Source organism: Geotrypetes seraphini, chromosome 2 (genome assembly GCF_902459505.1).
Source record: "Geotrypetes seraphini chromosome 2, aGeoSer1.1, whole genome shotgun sequence".
In the NCBI taxonomy this organism is placed as follows: domain Eukaryota; kingdom Metazoa; phylum Chordata; class Amphibia; order Gymnophiona; family Dermophiidae; genus Geotrypetes; species Geotrypetes seraphini.
In genome coordinates, this window is record NC_047085.1 from 21,894,836 (window position 1) to 21,922,006 (window position 27,171).

The following is a 27,171-nucleotide window of genomic DNA, read 5'->3' on the forward strand; positions in this document are numbered from 1 at the left end:
CGGGGCGGTGGGACCATGACATTTCCCAGAATGCAACGCGCACCCTCCCTTTCTCGCCTGGAAAAGCTTAGAGCCGGAGTTCAGGGGCGGGGACGGAGGAGGAGCAAAGGGATACGATAGTGACTATCGGATAGGAGGGAGCGCGCAATCCAAAGGAGGGTGTTTAGCATGCGCGCGGGCGGACGCGTCGCCGTTCGCCTCCCTTCTCAGCTAACTGGCGAGGAGCGCGAGCTGAAAGGTTGCAAAGAAAAGGAAGCGAGGGAGAGGCGAACGGGAGCGCGCGCGAGAAAGGGAAAGGAAAGGGGCGGTGCAGTAGGCGCAGGAAGAGGAATTTCTCCGACGGCTTTCCCGTTGTGAAAAAAAAAAAAAAAGTGAGGAAGGTGGTGGTGGTGGTGAGGGGGGGAGCACTTCCCGCCTGCCTTTCTTTCCGTTCTTACTCGAAGTCTGGCGCCGGCGGCCCTCGTTCTCCTGTTGTGCGTCCCGCTCCCTTTCCCGGGCTTCCCAGCCGCTGCAGTCGGAGCATCTGAGACGTGAGGTGAGCTGGAAGTTCGTGCGGCGACCGCAGCCTGTCTCTTTATCCCGTCTCGTTACTCACCTGAGGGGCTGGTGCTAGGACAGCGATGAATGGTGGGCGAGCTCAGCGGCGGGTGCTCTTGCCGTTGGCACGGAGACCCCTGTGCACAAGACCGGGGCTGCTTCATTTTTTTTTTTTTTGGTCTCTTCCCCCTCTTTCTTTGACAAGGGGGGGGGGTGGTCTATGAATGGGGGGGAACGGAAAAAAGGCCCTTGTCACAGGGGCGGTGGAGGAGGTCTACCACCTTCATCCGGAGGATTCAGAAAAGGGGAGGCTCGGGGCTTTTAGTCTAAAATCGACAATTTTATCCCTTTTTCATGGCTCGGCTGAAAGTGCAGGCGCTTGTACTGGTGCGAAATTGGAGGATGCTAATGCTGGAGGACCGGTGTTTATTGCCTCTGGAGCGAGCGACTATTTTCCTTAAAAGTTTTTGTTTACCAGCGTAACTAGGGAATTGTCATGAGTCTTCAAAGTTTTTGTAATTCGAAACTTAACGCATTTGCTTTTTTTCCCCCCTCTCTCTCTCACATGTTAATTAAGTCTTTAATTTAGTGTCTGTCTTTTGTGTGTGTATTCACTGTTATTTATGTCTTAAACGAATATTGCCCGTTATTTTACTAATGGTTGGCTCTTTCTGTACCTTGAAAGACCGGCGCACTTTGCTGCTGTAGAAGCGGTTTTTAAAGCATAATCTAGTATAGTATTTAAGCAAACTTAATTGCATGTCGTCCATATCCCATGTTCATCCTCCAGCTGAGATTTTGGCAGCTCGACCCCGTTAATAGTAATGTTGTTGTGAAGATACGAACCAGATGGGAAAACAAACAGTTGATGGCAGAACTTTATGAATATTGGATTTAAGCTAAGGTTCTAGCTGCATTTGTTAAACTGTAATTGTACATTTAAAATATGATGATGTAAATAAGTTGGAAAAGCAACTAAAAGTTTGGAGGGCTGTCACATGGGCTTTTTATTTCTTTTATACAGTTGGGCAAGGTTGGTTGTGAACTAAAGTGAGCAAAAATTAGACAATTCTTTATGCTGAAAATTTGTAGTCTATATAGATGTTTTCCAAATGTAGGGTTCTTTATGGCTGGTGCATTTTTTTTTAGTTATGTTGCTACCTGCAGTACATGGAAGTTTGCTTCTATCTACTGTAAATCCTGTTGTGTGTGTTCTTAAACTAGGGAAATTTTTAGAACTTTTAAAATTAAATTAGTTATACATTTTGTATGATTTTGCTAATGGGTATAGGGCGAGTTTATAAGACAAGTTAATTTATAACAGTAGTACAGATCATATTTCTAAAAAGTAGTAAACATAGAAACATAGAAATAGACGGCAGATAAGGGCCACGGCCCATCCAGTCTGCCCACCTTAATGACTCACCCCTACCTTTCTCTGTGAAGAGAACCCACGTGACGATCCCATTTTGTCTTAAAATCGGTCACGCTGCTGGCCTCAATCACCTGAAGTGGAAGACCATTCCAGCGATCTACCACTCTCTCGGTGAAAAAGTATTTTCTGGTGTCACCGTGCAGCTTCCCTCCCCTGATTTTCCACGAATGCCCTCTTGTAGCCATGGGACCTTTGAAAAAGAAGATATCTTCTTCCACCTTGATGCGGCCCGTGAGATATTTGAATGTCTCGATCATGTCTCCCCTCTCTCTGCGTTCCTCGAGTGAGTATAGCCGCAACTTATCCAGCCGTTCCTCGTACGGGAGGTCCTTGAGTCCTGAGACCATCCGGGTGGCCATTCGCTGGACCGACTCCAGTCTCAGCACATCTTTGCGGTAATGAGGCCTCCAGAATTGTACACAGTATTCCAGATGGGGTCTCACCATGGATCTATACAATGGCATAATGACTTCAGGCTTATGATTGACGAAACCCCTATGTATACACCCTATGATTTGCCTAGCCTTAGATGAAGCCTGCTCCACTTGATTGGCAGTCTTCATGTCTTCACTGATGATCACCCCTAAGTCCCGTTCTGCTACAGTCCTTGCTAGGATCTCGCCATTAAGGGTGTAACTTCTGCATGGGTTTTGGCTGCCAAGGTGCATGACCTTGCATTTTTTGGCATTGAAACCTAATTGCCAGATCCTAGACCAGCGCTCCAATAGGAGTAGGTCGTGCGTCATATTGTCAGATATTGAGTTTTTGACCGTTGCACTCCTTTCTACTACATTGCATAGTTTGGCGTCATCTGCGAATAACGTTATTTTACCTCGAAGCCCTTCTGCTAAGTCTCTTATAAAGATATTGAACAGGATCGGGCCCAAGACCGATCCCTACGGTGCCATTCACCACCACCCACTGAAGCCTGCCTCCAAGCCAGTTCTCAACCCATTTTGTCAAAGTGTCACCCAATCCTATAGAACTCATTTTGTTCAACAGCCTGCGATGTGGTACGCTATCGAAAGCTTTGCTGAAGTCTAAGTATACGATGTCCAGGGGCTCCCCAACATCCAGCTTCCTCGTCACCCAGTCAAAGAAGCTGATCAGGTTGGATTGGCAGGATCTCCCCATAGTAAATCCATGTTGACGGGGATCCCGTAGATTCTCCTCGTTCATGATCGTATCCAATTGATGTTTGATTAGAGTTTCCATCAGCTTGCTCACTATTGATGTGAGACTCACCGGTCTATAGTTTGCAGCCTCCATTTTGCAACCTTTTTTATGGAGTGGAATGACGTTAGCCGTTTTCCAGTCCAACGGGACTATACCCGTACTAAGGGAGAGATTGAAGAGCGCGGATAGTGGTTCTGCCAAGACATCACTTAACTCCCTGAGCACCCTGGGGTGTAGGTTGTCTGGCCTCATCGCCTTGTTAACCTTGAGTTTTAGACAGCTCACAGTAGACACTGCCTGGCGTAAACTCGAAGCTACTAAACGGGTCTACTGAAAAATCCCTTGTCTGTAGCAGAGGGCCAGATCCCGGCTCCTCGCGTGTGAAGACCAAGCAGAAGTATTCGTTTAAAAGTTTAGCCTTTTCCGAGTCCGCTTCTACATAGTTCCCGTCTGGTTTCCTAAGGCGTACTATCCCGCCTGTGTTTCTGTTTCTGTCGCTAATATACCTGAAGAAGGATTTATCGCCCTTCTTGATGTTCTTTGCTAACGTCTCCTCGTTTCGGAATTTGGCCTCTCTAACTGCTATTTTGACGGCTCTTGCCTTGACTAGGTAGTCTTCTCTCGAGTCCTGATTCCCTGATTGTTTGTAAGAAATGAACGCTCTTTTCTTTTCTTTTATGAGGCCCGAGATCTCCACAGAGAACCACTGTGGCCTATTGTTCCTTCGCCGTTTACTTACTGATTTTATATATCGGTTGGTTGCCTCCTGTATGGTATCTTTCAGAGTTGACCACATTTCTTCTACGTTATCTGTTACCGCTTGGATTTGTAGCGCTTGATGGATGAATTCCCCCATGTCCTCGAAGTTGGCGTCCTTGAAGCTTAGGACCTTGGTCAATGTGTTAGCTTTGGCGAACCCCTTTTTGAGATTGAACCATACCATATTGTGGTCACTGGAGGCCAACGCTTCGCCCACTGAGACCTCTGTGATACTTTCACCATTTGTAAGTAACAGGTCCAGTATTGCCTGCTTCCTTGTTGGCTCCAGTACCAGTTGTTTCAGTCTTGCCCCCTTTATAGAGTTCAATAGCCTCCTGCTGCTGCTGGATGCAGAGGAAAGTGTGTTCCAATCCACACCAGGTATATTGAAGTCACCTAACAGTACTGTATCCCCACGCAAGGTGATATTCTCTAAGTCTCCGATCAATTCCATATCCAGGTACTCCTGTTGACTTGGGGGTCTGTATATTACGCCAAGATACAGGCATTTGTCTCTCCCCCTGGCCAAATTTACCCAAAGGGATTCCCCTGTGTACCTGACATCTGCAATTCTGGTGACTTTAATGTTATCTTTAGTATATAGTGCTACACCTCCTCCCATTTTGCCCTCCCTGTCCCGGTGAAGTAAATTGTAGCCTGGTATGACCATGTCCCACCCGTGGGAGTCCGTGAGCCAGGTCTCAGATATCGCCACCACATCCAGGTCAGCGTTCCTCATTTCAGTCTCTAATTCTAGGATCTTGTTGCCCAAACTGTGGGCGTTGACTTACATGGCTTTCCATGTCGCATGTTCGCTTTTAGTGCTAGTTTTATTGTGAGTATCTACCCCAGACACAGAATTGTGTGTACCCTGTGGGGGAATTCCCGCTTGAGCTATTTGGACTCTTTTGGTACAATCTGCAAGGTGTGTACCCTCCCTAGACCCCAAATCACAACATGTACCCACCCCAGACTCGGAAATGTGTGTACTCGCCCTAGTCCCGGACCCAGAATTTCGGTGTCCACTTACCCCAGTCTCCAAAAAGTGTTGGCAGCCTAGCTCGCCAGGTGGGTTGATTAAGCCTGTACCCTCCCCCAACTTACCTAGTTTAAAGCCCTGTGAAGTAGGCGGGCTAGTCGGTGTCCAAGGACGTTCTTCCCTCTTCTGGTCAGGTGTAGCCCGTCTGATCCTTGTAGTCCTTGTAGCGTCTCTCCATGGTGCAGAAACCCGAAGTTCATCTCCTTGCACCATCCTCGCAGCCAGTCATTAGCCCTCTGGATGCGCTCATCTCTGGCTCTACCTTTGCCCCTCACTGGGAGGATTGAGGAGAAGACCACCTGCGCTTCCATCCTCCTCAGCTTCTCACCCAGGGCCCTAAAGTCTTCTTGTATGCTCTCCTGGGTGTTCCTGGCAGTGTCATTAGTTCCAACGTGGATGAGAAGCATTTCTACATGTGGTAAGTCAATATAGTCCCATTTATACAATTTAATACTTTAAAATACCAAGTTTTTCCAGTTTATTTCCATGTAGCTAATGGATTTGAGATAAAAAAAAGCCTACTATGTAATTAGGATAAATGCATTTGTTTTTCTTCTACAGCTCCAAGAATAGACATCTAGTTCTTGTTTTCAGGTTTTTTAGGAACATGGGGACCAAGAGATCTAGTGCAAAAAGAGATTTCTAGCCTCTCATTCCATTTGCTCTTTAGGTTGGTGTAACATGGATTTGGAAATTTAGGATTTTCATACCTGTTGCTCAGGAGGGAACATATTAGAAAAACATATATACAGTTTGAGGAACATAAAGCTACAAGGGGTCTTCATAACTTTTCAAATCCAAAATAAAGTTCACTATAATTTAAAGCTTGATACTTGTATGCAGTTTACGGAGAGGAGAAGATAGTGGATGCTGTGGATGACCAGATTGGATGGGCCATTTGCCTTTATCTACCTACATGTTTCTCTGTTTCTGTAGCATGGGACAGGCACGTGGAGGGGAGAGGAAGAGATAGTGGATGCTATGGATTGGCAGACTGGTTGGGCCATTTGGTCTTTATCTGCCTTTATGTTTCTAAGTTTCAAGCTTTAAATTATGGTAATTTTGGATTTGAAACTGTGACAGTTTTACCTGTTTCTAGTATTTTGTTGATATTTCGATATAAAGTCTTTCAGACTTTTGTTGCAATCCTTGGTTTTGAGTCAACTTGACTACTGTAATATTGTGCAGCTTGCTGAAACCCCATTAAATCTTCAAAGATTGTGCATTATTCAGACCGCAACTGCCCGTTTAATCTTTACTTTAAATAAGTATGATCATGTTACACCTTTTTTATCGACAACTGCATTGGCTACCGGTTGTGGCTCGTATAAAGTTTAAATTTGGATGAATCTGTTTCAAGGCATTGGCAGAAAGACACAGGGGAAGCCACTGCTTGCCCTGTATCAGTAGCATGGAATATTGTTACACCTTGCGTTTTGGCCAGGTACTAATGACCTGGATTGGCCACCATGAGAACGGGCTATTGGCCTTGATGGACCATTGGTCTGACCCAGTAAGGCTATTCTTATGTTTTTACCTAAATATCTCTGATTAGTTTACTTTTACTAGCTCAAAACGTCTTAGAAAATCTAATTCGTTATTTACTTTTCTGTCAGTCAAGAGCTGTAAATTTAAAATATTTAATCAGCGCCTTTTGTCCTTTCAAGGAGCATAATAGGATAAGAACTTGAATAATTGAATTATGTCCTCTGATACCTCTCACCAATTCAGACGTTCTTTAAAAACATATCTTTTTATCAAATCTTTTTAGAAATTAGGAAAGTTCTTCTCATTGTATTCATTTTGTATACATTTTTGTCTTTCTGTGAACTGCATAGAACTTAACAGTTTTGTGGTATAAAAGTGAGCTTTATGTTATGTCATAACTATTCCCATTTAGCCAAAGCTTTGAAGTGTTCAGCTCTCTCACTACACAGATGTACTGTATTTAAACCTAGACAAGCAAGGAAGACTAAACCTGCTTCTCTGTCATCATAAGGCATATAGGGACAGACTTAAAGATCTCAATATGTATACTTTAGAGTAGAGAATGACATGGGGACAAATTTTTCTCCGTCTCTGCGAGTTTTGTTGCTGCCCCATTCCTGTAAGCTCTGCCTTAACCACACAAGCCTTGAACACTTATGGAATGGGGCAGGGACAGGAAAAGAACTTGCCGGGACAGGAATTTGTCACCATGTCATTCTCTACTTTAGAGCAGAGTGTCTCAAACTTTCTTGAGCCAGGGCACACTAAAGGTAGTGGCCACGGCTCGAGGCATCCGGAAGTGTGCGGACGTCACCGTGATGACATTACGTACATGCATGACATCATCACGTTGACATCCGTGCATGTGCAGAGGCCCTCCAGATGTGCCCTGAGATGCCAGTAGGGGGTGCCAGAAGGAAGAGGGCTGGAGAGAAGGAGAGGTGCTGGCTCCGGCTGATTGCCTACAGCAGTGTTTCTCTACTTCAAGCTAAGTACCCCCTAAGTTTAACAAATTTCAGCTGAGTACCCGAACTACAGACTTCCCAAGCTCCACTCTAGGCCCACCCAAGCTCTGCCCCATATCCCACCCCCATTACTAATTGTAATGCAATTTTTCCATTCATTTTTCATATACACAGCAGATATAAATTCTCAAAAATTTCAATCACTATATTGAAAATAAAGTCATTTTATCCCAGGACAAGCAGGCAGCATATTCTCTACATGTGGGTAACGTCATCCACGGAGCCCCGTAGCGGACAGCCTCGCAAGCAAACTTGCTTGAAGATCTTCAGAGTTTGCGAGTGCTGCACTGCGCATGCGCGAGTGCTGCACCGCGCATGCGCGAGTGCCCTCCCGCCTGAGTCAGGGCGCGCATCTCGTCAGCGTGGCTCAGGTGTCATTTTTCCACGGAGCTAAGAAGCCCTGTTCTATAGCTCTGCCGTTTTCCTACTTGCCTTCTCGCACTGCGGCTTTCTTTTCTTTTTTTGTTAAGTCGCTGTGCAGCGCGTCTTTTACTTTAAAAAAAAAAAACCCAAACTTTTTTTTTTTTTCTACCGGTTTTCATCCGGCAGGCCTTGGGCTTAGGCCCTGCCTCTGGCCCTCGTTCGGCTGTGGCTGTATTTTATTTTTCTCTTCCGGCCTCTTACCAGGTTCATCAAATGTAGCCAGTGTAGCTGGTAACTAACTGAACTGATAAAGAAACAATAAAGCTACTTCAAAACACTTTTAACCTTTGACGGTGCTCAGAATCCAAGATGGAATTAAAGAACTCGAAATGGGGACTATGCCCCTAGCGAGACTCTTATGGTATCTATCATTGCACCATAGTAACTGTAAAGGTAATTTGAAGTGCTAAATGTATATGATTCATAATATTCAATTGTTGGTAACTTGCGAGGTATTAATCCAACTTTAAAATGATTATCAACTGGTAAACTTCAAAATATAGTGACTTAACTGAAGATTGCAACTGGTGTTGATATAGCTGGGTCCTGGCTTCCTCAGAGAACCCGCTGACAATCTTCTAATTAATGCTTGTCCTGGTGAAATAAAAGACATGATGCACATGGGTGTAAATATAGTAAATGTCCAAACTCATACCAAACTCTCGACGCTATCGGCGAAGTACCTGATTCAATAATTGTTCTATTTCCTGTGGGCCAGTGTAGCTGGGCCATTTACTTCATAGGACCTGAAAGTCCTGAGTTCTGCCTGTGCTCTGCTACCCTTCAGAAACACAATTCTTGTAGTAGTCTTCAGAGACGACCTCGGCCTCAACCCCAGTGGCGGCCTCATCTTCCAAGACCTCGACCTAGAGTCTCATCTGCTGTGCCTCTTGAGGTTCCGTCTTCGGGTAAGTCTCTTGCTGGAGGCCCTCGTCGGCCTCGTTCCACGCCACTTCGCACTTTTTTTCGAGGCCCCGAACTCCTCTTTCGAGGCATGCTGTGGGGGATCCTGGTTCTCCAGTTTCTATGAGGCTTGTGTTGAGGCACTCAATTTCTCATACTCCTCCTGCCTCTTTGACACTTCTACGGGCTGTATTCTCTGACCTGTATTACGCAGCCGATTCTCTTCCCTGATGTTTTCATTGAATGGTTTCTCCCTCATGTCCTGCATTATACTGCAGTCTCTCATGGGAGACTGAGACAGTCCCTTAATAAGTTTTCCAGCATCTTCTGCACGATATGGTAGCCCACATTTGCACAGGCAATCATGTCACCTTGTACTCTGTTAACAAGCAGGGAGGCACAAGCTCTCTTCTCCATTTTCTGGCAGCTCTGAAGCTTTGCATTTGCAGCATAACTGGCGGTAAGTTACTTGGTGTTATTTTCTGGTCCCCAAGAAGACTGGAGTCTTGCGTCCTATTCTGGATCTGAGAGCCCTCAACAAATTCCTTGTCAAAGAAAAGTTTTGGATGCTCTCTCTTCCCAAATTGTACCCCCTGATGGACAAAGGGGATTGGTTATGCTCCCTGGATCTCAAAGAGGCTTACACTCGTATCCTGATTCGTCCAGCCTCTTACAGATTTCTGAGATTTCGGGTGGGGAATCTCCATCTACAGTACCGAGTTCTTCCTTTTGGACTTGCCTCATCCCCAAGGGTCTTCATGAAGTGTCTCGTTGTGGTAGCCGCAGCCCTGTGGACGCAGGGCCTTCAGGTGTTTCCGTACCTCGACGACTGGCTTATCAAGGCGTCGTCTCAAAAGGAGGTTATTGTAGCGACCCAACGGACTATTATGTTCCTCCAAAGTCTGGGGTTCGAAATAAACTTTCCCAAATCCAAGTTACGTCCCTCTCAACCTCTACAGTTTATTGGAGCCCTCCTGGACACGCTTCGGCTCAGGGCTTTCCTACCTCAACCACGTCAGGATGCTCTCGTTCGCCTTTGCTAAAGGGTGTCTGTTTTTCGACAGTTTCCGCAAGGCACATGATGGTCCTGCTGGGCCACATGGCCTCAATGGTTCATGTGACTCCTTTTACCAGATTTCACCTCAGAGTTCTTCAGTGGACTCTGGCATCCCAGTGGCGGCAAGATCCGGGATCCAGTCTCTCAACACATTGCAGTGACTCCTTTGTTGAGACAGTCTCTCCTATGGTGGATGCTCTCTTTCAATCTTTCCAGAGGTTTGCTATTTCACGCGTCCCCTCTGCAGAAGGTCCTCACAACAGACTCTTCTGCCTACGCCTGGGGGGCTCATCTCGATAGTCTCCATACTCCAGGCCATTGGTCCGGCATGGATTGTCGTCGTCACATCAATCTGTTAGAGCTCCGAGCCATTTTCAACGCTCTCAAAGCTTTTCATCATCTGCTTCACGACCCCGTGGTCCTCGTTTGGACGGATAACCGAGTGGCCATGGATTATGCCAGCAAACAGGGGTGCACGGGTTTCCTGTCTCTTTGCTGGGAGGCTCTGGAGCTTTGGACCTGGGCAATAAGTCACAACATCTTTCTCAGAGCGGTCTACATTCAGGGCCAGCACAACTGTCTGGCAGACAAATTGAGTCATCTTCTGCAACCTCACAAATGGATGCTCAATTCCTCGACTCTATGTCGGGTATTTGCTCAGTGGGGGACTCCGCAGATAGATCTGTTTACGTCTCCCCTCAAATACAAATTGCCTCGCTTCTGCTCCAGGATTTACTCTCCTCATCGACTCGAGGCAGATGCTTTCCTGCTGGAATGGACAAATCTGTTTCTCTATGTGTTCCCTCCATTCTCTCTGATTCTGAAGACTCTAGTCAAGCTCGTTGGACCGCGCCACCATGATTCTGATAGCTCCTCGGTGGCCCAGACAACTCTGGTACTCCCTTCTACTTCAACTCAGCGCCAGGGAGCCTCTACTTCTACCAGTTTTTCCTTCTCTGCTTATTCAGAGTCAAGGGTCTCTGCTTCATCTCAACCTGCAGTCTCTACACTTAACAGCTTGGTACTTCTCGACCTGATTGCCTCTTTCCAGTTTTCGCAATCTGTACAGGACGTTCTTGAGGCTTCTAGAAAACAGTCCACTAGACAGTGTTACACTCAAAAAGGGACTAGATTTTCATCATGGTGTGGTACGCATTGCAAGGAGTCACAGTCTGCTTCCTTGTCTTCCTTGTGCTGGATTATCTGCTGCACTTTATCTCGGGCTGGTCTCAAATCAACATCTATTGGAGTCCACCTTAGTGCCATTGCTGCTTTTCATCAGCTGATTGACGGGACACCACTCTCTCTTCATCCTGTGGTTTCCAGATTTATGAAAGGTCTTCAATATCAAACCTCCCCTTAAGCCGCCGGCAGTGGTTTGGGATCACAATGTTGTCCTTGCTCAATTGCTGAAACCTCCATTTGAGCCGATTGAAAGTGGTGTTCCTTATTGCCCTCATGTCTGCCCGAAGAGTCAGTGAGTTGCACGCTTTGGTGGCGGATCCACCTTTCACCGTTTTCCATCACATCAAGGTGGTCCTCCATCCTACATTCTTACCTACAGTGGTTTCGGACTTTCACCTCAACCAATCTATTGTTCTTTCAGTGTTTTTCCCAAAGCCTCATTCTCATCCGGGAGAAGTGGCGTTTCATACTTTGGATTGTAAACGTGCGTTGGCTTTCTACTTGCAACGCACTCAGGCTCATCGGACTGCTTCTCAACTTTTCATATCTTTTGATCCAAATAGGTTGGGGCGTCCTGTTTCAAAGCGAACCATCTCCAACTCTATGGCTGCTTGCATCTCTTTCTGCTATGCTCAGGCTGGTCTTCCTCTGCAGGGTCGAGTCACGGGGCATAAAGTTAGAGAAATGGCAGCATCTATAGCTTTCCTCAGATCAACTCCTATTGAGGAAATCTACAAGGCTGCCACTTGACCTGTTGGGCCACCGCGTTAGCGGACTGCTGGGCATGATGGACCTCAGGTCTGACCCAGCAGAGGCATTGCTTATGTTCTTATGTAAGTTCATACATTCACCTTTCACTATTGTCTTGATTCTTTTTCCAGACGGGACGGCCATTTTGGCCATTCCATTTTACAAAATCTGTTCTCCTAAATTGCCAGCTCTCCCACCGTCCCATTCTGGTTAGCTTGGAGGTCACCCACATGTAGAGAATATGCTGCCTGCTTGTCCTGGGATAAAGCACAGTTACTTACCATAACAGGTGTTATCCAGGGACAGCAGGCAGATATTGTCGCAACCCACCCACCTCCCCTGGTTGGCTTCTTAGCTAGCTATCTGAACTGAGGCCACGCTGAGGAAATACCTGCCCTGACTCGAGCGGGAGGGCACTCACGCATGCGCGGTGCAGCACTCGCAAACTCTGAAGATCTTCAAGCAAGTTTGCTTGCGAGGCTGTCCGCTATGGGGCTCTGAGGATGATGTCACCCACATGTAGATAATATCTGCCTGCTGTCCCTGGATAACACCTTTTATGGTAAGTAACTGTGCTTTCCCTTCCTTTGTTGTCTGGTGACCTTATTTTTCTGTGCTTTTAACTATGTTTCCAGTGCCTTCTTATCCATTGACTGTTTTTCTCTCCTTCTTCACTTTCTGCCTTGCATCTATCTTTGGCATTAAATTAACATTCAATATTTCCATTTTGCTGCTTTCTCTCAAAATCTACTTTTCCATGTCTTCCCTTCCTATCTCTCTCTCCTTCCCTCCCCGATTCCATGGTCTGACATCTTTCTCCTCCCCCCCTAGTAGTCCAAAATCTCTCTCCTTCCCCCCCAGTAGTCCGACATCTCTCTCCTTCCTTTTCCCCCTTCCCAGTCTGGCATATCTCTCCTTTCCTTCCCATCATCTGACATCTCTTCTACTACTACTATTATTATTATTTCTATAGTGCTACCAGACTCTCCTCCTTCCCTGGTCTGGTATCGCTCCCTTCCTTTAGTCATCCCTCCTCCCCCCCCTTTCTCCTTTCTGTCCCCTGCAGTTCATCTTCCTTCCGTTCCTCCTTTCTGGTCCTCCTCCCAGTCCAATATTTCTCCCTCCTTTCCACCAGTCCAACATTTCTTTCTCTTTTCCTCCTACATGCTGCTTCTCCTTCATTCCCTCCCCCAACCCCACTCACAACTAATATGATCTCTCCCCATGCACCACCTCACCCTCCCCTCTAGTGTGCAGCACCTTTCCTTTCCCTCCCCTTCTGCCAGGTCCAGCAGCACCTCTTCTCCCTTCCCTTTCCCTCCCCCCTTTCCAGCAGCACCTTTCCCTCTCTCCATGTCCAAAAGTACCTCTCTTCCCTTCCTTTTCCCTCCTCCTCCTCTGTCTAGTAGTACCCCTTCTCTCTTCTCTTTCCCTCTTCTCCTGTCTAGCAGTACCTCTCCTCTTTCTGGCGGCAGCTCACTGTACTTTTTAACTTCCCCACACAGCTGCTGCTAGCATTAGTTTAGACACAGTTCCATCAGGCAGCCTTAGAGCCTTTGTTAGGCCAGCCTGTCTCTGACAAAAGAGGAAGTTGCATCATCGAAGCGGACTGGCCTAGCAAAGGCCCTGAGGCTGCCTGATGGAACTGCATCTAATGCAGGGATCTCAAAGTCCCTCATTGAGGGCCGCAATCCAGTCGGGTTTTCAGGATTTCCCCAATGAATATGCATTGGCACCATACCATTGAGAGAGGCTTCTGGGCAACGGGTGTGCAATCTCATTGACTTAAGATACCAATAATAAAGTATCTTCAGGAATTAAATGGTTAGTATTAATACACAGTACTTGTCTCCAAGTTTGATTCATATTGAACTCTCAGTTCTGTCTCCTATTGAGCTCTATAGCCTAAGCATTTAGGTCTGTGCCTACAAAGTTACTGATAGAGAAAGATGACCAGATGCTTAGTAAACTGAAATTTCTTACAAACTTCCTGCAAATACACCTCCTCTCAAAGTACCAATTCCTTGATCTGTTGGCTGATTGGAAAATACCCCAGCTGAAGATGAACCTTGATGGTGATGTGGCAAAGAATAGGTACAGGTCAAAACATCAAAGGTAAATAAGTTGTCCTCATCAGAAGGTTGTCTCAGTCGTTCCAGCCCCTGAGCTCTCTAAAATCTGTAAGGTTCAGGTTCAGGTTCTGGTCCCAGCTGAAAAAGATTATAGGCGATCAGGGAATATCTGGACACCTGAAAAAAATAATCTACACATATGGTCTCAACCAAAACTATGGGGGATTTTTTTTTTTTTTTTTTTTTTTGGGGGGGGGTTTGTTTTTTTCAGTTTTGACCGAAACTGAAACTAACTGTAGCTAAAACTTATCACTTCTGCTGAAACCAAAAGCTAAAGTTTGGTTATGTGAAGGTGAACCAGCCCACTGGGGCTGGTCAGAGATTGTAATAATAATAATAACTTTATTCTTCTATACCGCCACAATCTTGTGACTTCTAGGTGGTTTACAGTCAAGAGAGCTGGTCATTCAGCGAGTTACAATATGCAGATAGTCGTAGGAAATACAGAGTACAGAAACTTTAAGAAAGCGAAAAATAAAATATACAGTTTGCTAAGAAATTTCCGAGAGGACTTGTTTGAGAGAGGTTGCAAATTACAAAAAATACAGCGAATATTACAAAAAAATACAGCGAATATTACAATATACAGTTTGTTAAGAATTTTCGGAGGGGATATTTTAGATGAAAGGTCCAGAAATTACAAAATACAGTTTGATTAGGATTTCAGAGGGGGCATATTGGGAAGACGAGAAAAGAAAAAAGAGTTTGGTGCAGATTCTGTTTAGGTGATATATCTATCGAATCTGCACCGGGGGCATACTGGGAAGACGAGAAAAGAAAAAAGAGTTTGGTGCAGATTCGATAGATATATCACCTAAACAGAATCTGCACCAAACTCTTTTTTCTTTTCTCTTCTCGTCTTCCCAATATGCCCCCTCTGAAATCCTAATCAAACTGTATTTTGTAATTTCTAGACCTTTCATCTAAAATATCCCTCTGCTAAAGCCATTGGAGATTACTTTTCAGTTCCAGGAATTACAAGCACAGGCTGAAAATGGGAGACCCATCTGAACAAAGACTTTTCAAAAAGTCTGGCATGTTTATGTTCCCAAGTCAATGCAGATGTAGTTAAAAATCCTCTGAAACAGGCACTGGCGTAGTGAGGGTGGGAGGCGTTCGGAGCGGTGACGTCCCCCCTTGCTCTCTTGCCTGCCCTCTCCGCCATATGCATGCTCCTTCCCTTTCCCTGTACCTGTTTAGCTTCCACGGCGTGAGCAGCATCTCCAACTTGTTGCCTGTGCTGGTGTTGGCTCTCCCTCTGATGTCACGTCCTAGTTGTGGGACCTGGAAGTAACGTTGGAAGGGAGTGCTGAGACCAGCGTGAGTAGCAGGTTGGAGCTGCTACTCGCACCGCGAAGAGCTATAGGTACGGTGGGGAAGTAGCAGAGAGGAGGAGAGGTGCCGGCACCCCCACCAAGATGGTGCCTGGGGCGGACCGCCTCCCCCTCCTTTACTATGCCAGTGGAAATGGGATCTTCCTTATCAGCAGCAGATGAATCTAGATGAATGGGTTAAGTCCACTTACTACTAGCAGGCGGAGATAGAGAGCACAAAGTTGAGCTCTGCCATATATACAATGGTCTATTCAGTGGTACCTCAGTATTCTCTATCTGTGCAGGTGGATAGATGGTCTTTCTCCTGCTCCTGGTTTCATTTGCTTCATGTACCCTAAAAGTGGTATCCCGGCTGGCTCAATCAGGTTTGGTTAAGTCCCTGTTTAGCAATGCTATTTCAATAGGACAAGGGGATTAGGCTTCCTGGGTGCCCATTTGAGGATATAGCTGGTGGTGCCAGTTCCTGTCCTTCCCCAGTGACCCTGTTCAGAATGTCCTGCACATCCTCCTTCCTCATAATTAAAAAAATAAAATAAAACAGAGGGTGTGCTAAGCACTTTGAGGATCAAGAGAAATCAGCTAGTTTCGGCTGTGCTAGCGATGAGTATATGCAGCTTCTCCCTTACCCTTTCAAGCTGCTTTTGTTCCCATGCTTGGCTTGGGAGCTGGGGATCTCTGATCATTGTCACCTCAGCAGTTTGGTTGCAGTCCAGTTTTTCTGCAATGGCGCTACAGTGGATTCATGGTGCCAGTTTCCTATTCCAGCCTGTTTTTTTGGGGGCAAGATGCTTCTGTTCTTCACTGTACCGCCAGTCTTTATAACGTTGTAGAGAAAGTGCTGCACTCCTGTCCCTTTGTCGTCGTCCCCGCCCGAACCCCACATACACTCTCCGCTAAGAAGCTCCCAGTGCTGAGCAGGAGAGCACAGGCGAGAAACGTGTTGGTGTAAGACAGATAAGCAGGCAGTGCAAGCAGCAAGGGGCTCATTCTCTGAGGTCTCTGGAGGTAGGCTCGAGCTGGATTTTGTGTGGGGCCATTACTGGATCTGACGAAGGCAGGGAGGTATCTGTGCAGCTGGAGCCCTCATTTATTCTCCAAGATGCGCCGGTTGGTTTCTGGCTTGGGCATTTCCGCCCTCCTACATTGGTGGTAGAGGGGGACCTGAGTGTTTCTAATTGGTTAGGTGCATCTGAGGGACATCTCCCAGTTGTTTCCTTTTTTTCAGATTCGGTTCTGGGGACCCAAACTCGCCTATGGGTGGGCCCATCAAATTTGTACTAGATGGCCCTTCCTGCCTGCATTCAGATGTGGCCTGTCTTTCCTGCTCTTCTAACTGTGCACCCCTCACTTAAAATTTGAGGGCAGTTGGTTCCCGGTGAACAGGGAGATGGACGGTCCCACATGTGGGCCTCAGCGATTCCCTGCTGATTAAAAAAAAAAAAACAAACCCCCCCCCATATATTCAGTTTCTGGAGGGGCTTTTAATGGGGCTAATATGGGTCCCAAGCCCTAAAGGCCTGGCTATATATACCAAAAACAAACAAACTTGAAAACCATTGGCTAGAGCTGTTTCTTCTCCTCTCTCAGGTCGGGGAATTTGATTCTGGTTGCAGCGTCCCATTCTCTTCTCGTCTTTTGTTTCTGATAATTGATCGAGCTATCCCTTAAAAAAAAAAAAAAAAAGGACCAAGGAGACGTATGCTTGTCTTCTTCCTTTCTGCTATTTATCATCAGATTGCGTGGGCACTTTGCAGGCGGGCACCAAAGACACAGCTTTATGGTCTAGTCATCAACTGAGATTTGCTTCATGCACATAGGATGATCTGGTCTGCGTGCCCATTTCTTATGTAAGCTCTGGCTTTTGAGCAGGAACTGTGTTCCAAGGGCTAAGCTCTCCATTGGGTGCTGAATCCTTTGGCTGCGCAGGCCGTGGTCCCGGGGCCCTGCCCTGGGCGGGCCTTGCCACATGATCTTCCATAATCGCTTGGTTTGCGAATGGGCCCATGGGAGGCTTTCGCTCCCTTTCGAATGGCATTTAGTACTTTTAGGTTTTAGGAACCTATGGTGGATACCAGGTCTGGCTTTGAGACCCCTTAAGAGTTTTCAGCCTGGGTAGGTCTGGTTGCCTTTCATGGTATCTTCTCCGAGTTTGGTGATCGGTCTCAATAAACATAACTCCCCCCCTTAAAATAAAAAACTGCAGCATGGGTCCTTCTTCCCAGTGTCCTATCTACATAGTGCCCTTTCGTAGGCATGAATCCCTGGCCTAACTTGGATGAGTATGTATGTAGCAGGTCCTTATAATGGCGCTGCGTCTTATTTGGGGACTGGTACTATTCTGGGGAGTCGGTTGCTCCCTATTCTATGTGGGCTGCTCTGTTGAGTGCTGTCTAGTGCAGTTTCATTGCTGCATAGCTTCAGTCTATGGTCCCGTGCGTTGAGCCTCTCTTTCTCTTCAGGAAGTTCTAACTTCCTCTTCAGGAACTTCAGCAAGGCCCCTTCGCCCATTTTGGCCTGGCTCCCTTTTGAGTCCAGTTTCCCTCCTATCTGTTTGGTGCAAGTCTGTGTTTTCGGACCAACCCAGGTGTAGCTTCATCAATGGCTTACCTCCACAGAGGGGAGCCTTCAGCCTGTTTGTCAAGGCCCCTTTGCTAGCTGTGTGTGTGCTATGGACTCACCAAGAGCGCTGCTTTCTTGAGTCTGTCATTAGTTGAGGAACTATTTGGTGAACTAATTTAAATCATCCTTAGGTTATGTGGTGGACACCTGGAATGCTCTCCCAGAGGAGGTTATTGTGGAATCCACCGTTCTAGGATTGTGCTATGGTGCTATCGTGCTATGGTGCGCCTACACCTGGAGTACTGTGTTCAGTTCTGGTCGCCGTACCTCAAGAAGGACATGGAGGTACTTGAGAGGGTCCAGAGAAGAGCAACTAAGCTAATAAAGGGCATGGAGGACCTCTCATATACTGACAGACTGAAAAAGCTAGGGCTTTTCTCTCTGGAAAAGCGGAGACTTAGAGGAGACATGATAGAAACCTTCAAGATCATGAAGGGCATAGAAAAAATAGACAGGGACAGATTTTTCAAATTAAGGGGATCATTAAGTACAAGGGGGCACTCAGAGAAATTGAAAGGGGAGAGGTTTAGAACAAACGCCAGGAAGTTCTTTTTCACACAGAGAGTGGTGGATACATGGAACGCGCTACCAGAGGATGTGATAAACAGGAGCACGCTACAGGGGTTCAAAGAAGCTTTGGATAGGTACTTGGAAGACAAAGGGATTGAGGGGTACAGATAAGAGTAAAGGTAGATTATAGGGATGGGATTAGAGGTAAGTTACAAAATTAATCAGGGACCACTGTTCAGGCACTAGGCCTGATGGGCCACCGCGGGAGCGGACCGCTGAGCAAGATGGACCTCTGGTCTGACTCAGCGGGGGCAACTTCTTATGTTCAAAGCAAACTAGATGCACATCTCCTTACGAGAGGCATAGAGGGATATGGGTGACTAAAATTACGCCAGGTGTACACATGGCTGGGCCTCCGCGTGTGCGGATCGCCGGACTTGATGGATCGAAGGTCTGATCCAGAGATGGCAGTTCTTATGTTCTTATGAGGACCATGGCCTCTTAGTGCATGGATGCCACGGTTTCATTTCTGAATGGAGAGTGCGGCTTCAGCTACGTTTCTGTCTTGGTTCTATCTCAGCTGGGGAGCGCAGCTTCAGCCGCATTGGTGCCACGGTTACATATCCAAATGATACATTTGGGCCACATTTCCATCTCTGGATGGAGGGAGGGGGAGGCAACAGCTCTGGCTGCATTTGTGCCTTGCACCAACTCCAGGTGGGGTGGGGATGTCGCTCCAGCTGCCTTTGTGACTTGGTCCCATCTCTGGCTGCATTTGTGCCACATTTCCATCTTTGGTGATCATGCATGGCTTCCTTTGCCTGCCATGCATGTATTTGGCATGGTTCCATCTTTGATGGTAGAGCACGGCTCTTGCTTTCTTCCTTCCAGATGGCACACAACTCATTTTGTTGGTTTGGCACTTCTCTGTCTTTGACTGGACCTTGGTTCTGTTGCCTGCTTGATGCAGCACAATCTTTCGTGTCCATGCTGACTCCACTTGCCTGTTTGGTACGGCTCGTCTCTTCAGGGCGGCTCCACTTGCCTGTTCGACATCTATCTTTGGTTGCACAGCATGGTTCTGATTGAAGGTTTGGCGCAGAGCCCTCTCTGGATTTGCAGGGCAACTTTGTGTGCCTGGTTGGCATGCTCAATCTTTGAATGCAGAGCGAAGCTTCTCTTCCCAATTGGTACTCATAAGAATATAAGACTAGCCTTACTGGAGAGGAAGTGACGTCACACTGCCGAATGCCTGGGTAAAATTTGAGTTCTGTCAGGGCTTGAATTAAAACGTGCTTTAAAAGCTTCCTGAGCGCGGTTTAACTCCTGCTTACCGACGCGGTGGAGTGTATGGCGAGTTTCCAGTTCCGGTTTAGTAAATCGACGAGTGGGAAACGGTCGATAAAGACTCTGGCGTCGCATGCAGGGAAAATCAAGATGGCGCAGTCCCCAGGACAGACACAGCAGTCCCCGACCTCGGAGGTGCCGGCTGATAGTGCATCGGCACTGCAATTGAAATTGGAGAAATGGTTTCATGACCTCAAGGCCGAAATGCAAGGGGCGGAGGATGTTAAAACAGCGATGGCGGACCTCAGGGTGGAGGTTGAGGACTTGGGAGGGTCGGGTTGAGGCCTCGGAACAACATGTTTCCCGTTTGGAGGTGACGGTGGAGGAAACTAAGACTGGTCTGGCGCAGCAAGTGAAAAGAGTTGGCTGCTTTACAGGCGCAAGTGGAGGACCTGGAAAACAGGTCTAGAAGGAGCAATTTACGATTTAAAGGCATACCAGAGGAGGAGCGTTATAAGGACTGTACTGTGGTGGTGCAAGACTTTTGCAGTCAACTGTTGGGGCTGGAGGAGCAAATGGATGCTGGAGCTATTGTACTATTGCGGGCTCATTGTGGCCTGGGAGCTGGGCAGCCGGGCACGCATTAGATCATCATTGCCTGCTTTGGAGATTACTTGATGAAAGAAAAAATACTGCAGGCAGCTCAGAGACGGCCACAATTTCAATGGCATGGAATCACCGTGGGGGTCTTTCAGGATTTGGCTTTATCCACCTTGCAAAAACGAAGGGCCTTCCGCGAAGTGACTCAAGTATTGAGAGCGGAGGGCCATAGATACTGTTGGCTGTTCCCGTTTGGTATTTGGATGACTGTGAATGGCAAGTCTCAGCGAGTTGACACCGTGGGAGATGCCTGGTTGGCCCTGAAGGACTTAGGCTTTAACAACTTGCCTGTGGTATCACCGGCGGTGACCCCTTCAAAGGGAGGCAGACCGGTGGAGTCCTGGCATTTTGAAAATTATTTGGGATGATATTGGGAGCCAATGTAGTTGCCTGATGAAGGTTGTGATTGAGTCATATTTCTTTAATTTGTAGATTAGTCTTAAGGCTATGTTCTGGATGAGCTGCAGTTTGTGGATAAGAGTGGTATTAATACCAAGGTAGGCGGAGTTGGAATAGTCCAGTTGAGGTAAGACTATCATCTGAACGAACAGAGCAAAGTGATGTGGGTGGAAGTATGGTCTTGTGAGTTGCAGTTGACACATAGTGTAGATGGTCTTTTTCCGAAGGTTACAGATTTGAGGTTCCATTGTGAGAGTGTCGTCTAAGATGCAGCCTAGTACCTTGGTGGATTTTTCCATTGTGAAAGTGATGCCTGATGAAAGAGTAAGGTTAGATATGACATTCTGTTGTGCGGTGCGGAAACCAATGGCTTTGGTCTTGGTGGCGTTCAGTTTCAACTTGTTGTTTGTTGCCCAGGTTTGGATTTTATCTGTATTGTTTGAGATTTTTTCGGCATTATTAGGATGGTTATTTGTTATGGGGATGAGGAGGAGGATGTTGTCGGCGTAAGATAGTACAGTATCATCTTCCATTTTGATGTGTCCCAGCAAGCTCATGAATAAATTGAATAGGATTGGGGATAATGGGGAGCCTTGTGGGAATGCCTTCTAAGGGTTGGAGTATAGTTCTTGCTTTTTGACCATGAATTTGCGATTTTGTAGTACGTCGGCGAACCATTTCAGTACAGTCCCTGATCCAAGGTGTAGATTTTTGCGAGAAATTGAAAGAAAATTAACAAACAACCCTGCCAATTATAAAGAAGAAAAAGGCCCAGTTAGATGAGAGAGGACAGAAAATAAATCAACCCAGCCCTCACATTTTCCCTTCAGCCAGGGGTGCTGCGGACAGGAATGTTGTCAGCTGGCTAAGATTGAAGAAAACATATTTATTCATAGTATATCACACATCTACATGGGTGACAAAGAAAAAAGGTCAGAGCAGTTACTCCTGGTTTTTAGAGGAGAAATTCACGTCTCCTTTTTTGTGTGTCCCGTGCCAGATCTGGAAAGATTAAGGTCTTAAATGCAATAAAATTTTTTGTTTATTTTTAAAGAAAAGCCTGAGCAACCAGTTTTTATCTGGTGGAAGGGCTACTGTAATAAGAAGCATTGCTGCTGTAGCAGATTCCCTATCGGAAAGTTCCAACATTGCTGAAAAATCGAGTGGTTGCTGATCCCGTTCTTGTATTTGTGGTTGTTCATCTCTTTTGATTGGTAAATAGTAAACCTGAGTGAATGGTGGCAAAATATCCTCAGGAATTTCCAAGATCTCCATCATGTAACGTTTCAACATATCCCTTGTATTTATTGTTGCCACCTTGGGGAAATTGATCAATCTGAAATTGTTACGAGCAAAATTTTCTAAAGATTCCATCTTTCTTCTCAAATTAGTGTTATCCTTTATTAATGTTTCTCTAATTTGTTTAGAAACTTTCTATTCTTGATGGATATTCACTAAAGAATTTTTTGAGTCAGTCTCCATGCTCCCCTCTGTGATCTTCATGGCCTCCGAGGGAGAATACAGTCCGCCTTCCGGCAGCTCCTCCACTCGTGGGGAGATGGTAATCTGAGGGGGAGGTGCTCTGGCGTCAGGGCTTAACATCTCTAAGCTAGGGGTGTCAAAGTTCCTCCTCAAGGGCCACAATCCAGTCGGGTTTTCAGGATTCCCCCAATAAATATGCATTAGATCTAATTGCATGCACTGTTTTCATTGTATGCTAATAGATCTCTTATTATAGTAGCCCTTCTTAGATAGGACCCTAGCATTTCAAGCTGGTATGCAACAATCTTGGTTAAGACCACTTTGTTCGATAAGTTTATTACTTGGTGAAGTTTATTATTGAAATTCTATTTTACAAATATTTGTATTTTTTACTGTACTAGCTGATGCCCCGGCGTTGCACGGGTATTTAATTATAGCAATAACACTGTAAATGGATTTAAATAAAGATACTTTATAGTGGTGAATGAAATAATTTTGTTACAGCTTTATAAAAAGTAAAATATTCAAAGTATAATGTGAAATATTTGACAAAATGAATACAATTCAACTAACACAAAAATTGATTATAAACAACATTTTTAGTTTCACCTCCAGGAGCAAGAACATATACATTCTTGGGTGAACCCACCCTTCCCACGTGTGCAGGTGGGCCGCGAGACCCCAGAACATATCACCACAGGTAGTGAGGGATCTGCATACCAAGTTTCGTTCAAATCGGTCCCACAGCTTCTTACATTTTTTCCATTGACTTGAATGGGTGAAATCTGATTTTCTGTTTGTAGCTCCGCCCACGTGTGCAGGTGGGCCGCAAGACCCCCAGAACATATCACCCCAGGTAGTGAGGGATCTGCATACCAAGTTTCGTTCAAATCGGTCCCACAGCTTTGTACATTTTTTCCAATGACTTGAATGGGTGAAATCTGATTTTCTGTTTGTAGCTCCGCCCACGTGTGCAGGTGGGCCGCGAGACCCCCAGAACATATCACCCCAGGTAGTGAGGGATCTGCATACCAAATTTCGTTCAAATCGGTCCCACAGCTTCTTACATTTTTTCCATGGACTTGAATGGGTGAAATCTGATTTTCTGTTTGTAGCTCCGCCCACGTGTGCAGGTGGGTCGCGAGACCCCCAGAACATATCACTCCCGGTAGTGAGGGATCTGCATACCAATTTTCGTTCAAATCGGTCCCACAGCGTTTTACATTTTTTCCATTGACATGAATGGGTGAAATGTGATTTTCTGTTTGTAGCTCCGCCCACGTGTGCAGGAGGGCCGCGAGACCCCAGAACATATCACCCAGGTAGTGAGGGATCTGCATACCAAGTTTCGTTCAAATCGGTCCCACAGCTTTGTACATTTTTTCCAATGACTTGAATGGGTGAAATCTGATTTTCTGTTTGTAGCTCCGCCCACGTGTGCAGGTGGGCCGCGAGACCCCCAGAACATATCACCCCAGGTAGTGAGGGATCTGCATACCAAATTTCGTTCAAATCGGTCCCACAGCTTCTTACATTTTTTCCATTGACTTGAATGGGTGAAATCTGATTTTCTGTTTGTAGCTCCGCCCACGTGTGCAGGTGGGTCGCGAGACCCCCAGAACATATCACTCCCGGTAGTGAGGGATCTGCATACCAATTTTCGTTCAAATCGGTCCCACAGCGTTTTACATTTTTTCCATTGACATGAATGGGTGAAATCCGATTTTCTGTTTGTAGCTCCGCCCACGTGTGCAGGAGGGCCGCGAGACCCCCAGAACATATCACCCCAGGTAGTGAGGGATCTGCATACCAAGTTTCGTTCAAATTGATCAAGACGTTTTTGAATTACTGTGAGAATGGCAGCTTTTTACATTTTTTCCATTGACATGAATGGGTGAAATGTGATTTTCTGTTTGTAGCTCCGCCCACGTGTGCAGGAGGGCCGCGAGACCCCAGAACATATCACCCCAGGTAGTGAGGGATCTGTATACCAAGTTTCGTTCAAATCGGTCAAGCCGTTTGTGAATTACTGTGAGAATGGCAGCTTTTTACATTTTTTCCATTGACATGAATGGGTGAAATCTGATTTTCTGAGACCCCCAGAACATATCACCCCAGGTAGTGAGGGATCTGCATACCAAGTTTCGTCCAAATTGGTCACAGTGAGAATGGCAGCTTTTTACATTTTTTCCATTGACATGAATGGGTGAAATCTGATGTTCTGTTTGTAGCTCCGCCCACATGTGCAGGTGGGCCGCGAGACCCCTAGAACATATCACCCCAGGTAGTTGGAATTACTGTGAGAATGGCAGTTTTTTACATTTTTTCCATTGACATGAATGGGTGAAATCTGATTTTCTGTTTGTAGCTCCGCCCATGTGTGCAGGTGGGCCGCGAGACCCCCAGAACATATCACCCCAGGTAGTGAGGGATCAGCATACCAAGTTTAGTTCAAATCGGTCCCACAGCTTTTTACATTTTTCCCATTGACTTGAATGGGTGAAATCTGAAGTTATGTTTGTAGCTCCGCCCACGTGTGCAGTTGGGCCGCGAGACCCCCAGAACATATCATCCCCGGTTAGTGAGGGATCCGCATACCAAGTTTCGTTCAAATCGGGCAAGCCGGTTTTGCGGAGGCAGTTTTTACATTTTTTCCATTGACATGAATGGGTGAAATCTGATTTTCTGTTTGTAGCTCCGCCCAGGTGTGCAGGTTGGCCGCGATACCCCCAGAACATATCACCCCAGGTAGTGAGGGATCTGCATACCAAGTTTAGTTCAAATCGGGCAAGCCGTTTTTGCGTTGGCAGCTGTTTTACATTTTTTCCATTGACATGAATGGGTGAAATCTGATTTTATGTTTGTAGCTCCGCCCACATGTGCAGGTGGGCCGTGAGACCCCCAGAACATATCACCCCAGGTAGTGAGGGATCCGCATACCAAGTTTCGTTCAAATCGGGCAAGCCGGTTTTGCGGAGGCAGTTTTTACATTTTTTCCATTGACATGAATGGGTGAAATCTGATTTTCTGTTTGTAGCTCCGCCCAGGTGTGCAGGTTGGCCGCGATACCCCCAGAACATATCACCCCAGGTAGTGAGGGATCGGCATACCAAGTTTCGTTCAAATCGGGCAAGCCGTTTTTGCGTTGGCAGCTCTTTACATTTTTTCCATTGACATGAATGGGTGAAATCCGATTATCTGTTTGTAGCTACGCCCACGTGTGCAGGCGGGCTGCGAGACCCCCAGAACATATCATCCCGGGTAGTGAGGGATCTGCATACCAAGTTTCGTTCAAATCGGTCAAGCCGTTTTTGCGTGATCGCGGCACATACATACATACATACATCCAATTTTATATATATAGATTATTGTATTTCGATGATTATCCAGCTCTTTTTAGTGGAAACAGCCTAGAACTTTTGGTTATGGCAGTATAAAAGAATAAAGTTTTATTATTATTATTGGGGAAATCTTGAAAACCCAACTGGATTGCGGCCCTCGAGAAGGGACTTTGACATCTCTGCTCTAAGCCCAAGGGGTTCGCTTCCATCTCGCCTCTCAGGAGCATCTCCAGCGGGACTGCTGATGTCCCCAGCATATCCTGCATGCGCCACAGAAGCTTCTCAATGTTGACGGAAGTTGTCGCCCCAGACCACCGCGAGGCTCCAGCGGTGCTACGACCTCTCCTTTTCAGCATTTGGAGGTGATATTATTCTGAAGCAACAATCCACAAGTTGTTAGAGGCAGAAATCTGCTGCGTGTTGCTCAGCTAGCTGGGTCAGTGGCCATCTTGGATCCTGTTTATCATGTTGTTCTGGATTTTGCGCATGCAGATTTTTTTTTTTTTTTTTTCCTGCAGGTTCTAGTATTTTTCTAGGGCCGGGGAGAATTCAAGAACAGCAGCTGTGGAGACATTTTCTTGCTGGGATCTCTCCTTTGCATTTTCCAACAGCATTTAGTTATATTAGTTGTTACTCCTGTTCGGAGTCTTGTTTATTTCTGTTTACAGTTCTTAGTTCTGCTTGGCTATTCGGCAGACTGAGGTAATTAGGGGGAGTAACCTATTAAGTACCATTCCGAAGTTTTGTCTGTCTCCACCTGCTGGTCATGATGAGATAGAACCCGCTTGTAAGATGCCTATGCTGGTCTAGAGAGGCTAAATGAAAGTAAATTAGCAGGTAAGAACCAAATTTCTCCATATCACCTCTCCAGACCGGTATAGCCTCACTGATGGGTAATAGCTTACTTTGACCAGCAGGTGGAGACTGAGACCAAACTTTGGTTGTAGTATTAATATCCATAGCTCCTAGCAAACCAGTCTTTGCTCAGTATCTCAGCAGGTGAGCTGTGCCAGTCTCCCCTTACTTAGGCCTTTTGGAATTTTGTTTAGTGCTCCTTGTCCCCACGTTCTTGTTCCGGATTGAGCTTGGGGGAACCCTGTTTGGGGTTTGCCTGACCTCGGGTGTGACACACTCGATGAGTCACGAATTGAGTCCCTACCTCTCTTTCCTCCACCTCCCAATATTTTTGTACAGGTGCCTCAGCTATAAGCCTTGCCACCGATACCGGCAAAGCACATAGCTTAGAGAGCCAGTGAAGTCCTGTTCAGAAAAAAAAAAATCCTGAGGCATTGCTGGTCTGAAGGGATCTTGCAGTGCTTTGTAATTGATTTTTCTTTGTTAACCAGCACTTTTCTTACAGCTAGGCCACGTAGTGCGCAATGAGTACTTTTAAAAGGAAAAAGTGCTCATTGTGCTCCAAACGCAAGGCAGCCGCGGCCTGCCTGTGGATGTGGTGTGCAGGCTGCCGCGAAGGGGTATCCTCATTGGCATCGGGTGCCAGCGTCCAGGGATCCCTTTTGTGAGTGCCGGCAGCTGACAGTGGGAAAGCCTGGGCTTCCCTCACCAACCACCCACACAGGGATTCTCCTAGCCACTGATGGTCAGGGAAATAAAGTTTCCCTTACCTCTG

At 46.3% G+C, this 27,171-nt stretch overlaps 1 protein-coding gene across 14 annotated transcripts in view; it reads left to right on the top strand.

The window, feature by feature from the left end:
* The first annotated feature begins 350 nt into the window (after positions 1-350).
* PTK2 (protein tyrosine kinase 2) overlaps positions 351-27,171 on the top strand; it is a 779,173-nt gene continuing 752,352 nt past the window's right edge. For 6 of the 14 annotated variants that reach the window (XM_033930845.1, XM_033930838.1, XM_033930841.1 and 3 more), the window contains exon 1: positions 363-535. The gene's annotated coding sequence lies outside the window, so the exon portion shown is untranslated. Of the gene's footprint in view, positions 536-27,171 lie in introns of all 14 variants that reach the window. The other 8 variants (XM_033930835.1, XM_033930834.1, XM_033930840.1 and 5 more) reach the window with 5 other exon arrangements.